The following is an 833-nucleotide window of genomic DNA, read 5'->3' on the forward strand; positions in this document are numbered from 1 at the left end:
TGCGAGAACATGTTTTTAGTGTTTTCGGAACACCCGAAATCATCTTGAGTGATAACGGGAAACAATTTAAATCCTCCCAATTCAACAGTTTCCTCGCTGAACGTGGGATTAAGCATGTTTATACCGCCTTGTACAGCCCGCAAGGGAATGCGAGCGAGCGACTTAACTGATCAATTATTGCGGGTATAAGGGCCTATTTAAAAGAAGACCAAACTTTGTGGGACAAACACTTGCCAAGTATCGCAGAGGCTCTACGAAGTTCTCACCATCAGTCTATAGGATGCACGCCATACTATGCCCTTTTCGGCCAGCAGATGCCGTCTCACGCTGACGAATATGGGTTACTACGAAGGCTCGGAGCCCTCGACGACCATATTCTAGTCCGAACCGATAAGCTAGAATTGATACGATCGTCGATAGCCGAAAACATTAAAAAAGCGTTCGAGGTGTCGGCAAGACGTTATAATTTGCGAAGTTCTGCGGAAACTTTTAAGACAGGAGTCTATGTATATAGAAGAAATTTTGTTTTGAGTGATGCCTCTAAGAAAGTCTGCGCAAAGTTTGCCCCAAAATTCGTTAAGGCTAAAGTGGTTGCACTAAAGGGCAATTGCTTATATGAGTTACAAGATGACAGCACAGGAAAGCATGGGATTTATCACCGTAAGGATATCCAAAAGAACAAAAGCAAAATACACACCGCACCAACACTTTAGGTGGGGGGTGTATACCGTAGGTACAAAACAGACTAGTGTTGTTTGCGTTACTAGATTGTTCTTTAGGCATTCGATTTCGCTCCCCAACTTCCGCCTTACTTTTCGCATTTTCTTAAAGTC

This window comes from Rhagoletis pomonella, unplaced genomic scaffold, assembly GCF_013731165.1.
Source record: "Rhagoletis pomonella isolate Grant_MI unplaced genomic scaffold, Rhpom_1.0 Rhpom_scaffold_00238, whole genome shotgun sequence".
In the NCBI taxonomy this organism is placed as follows: Eukaryota; Metazoa; Arthropoda; class Insecta; order Diptera; family Tephritidae; genus Rhagoletis; species Rhagoletis pomonella.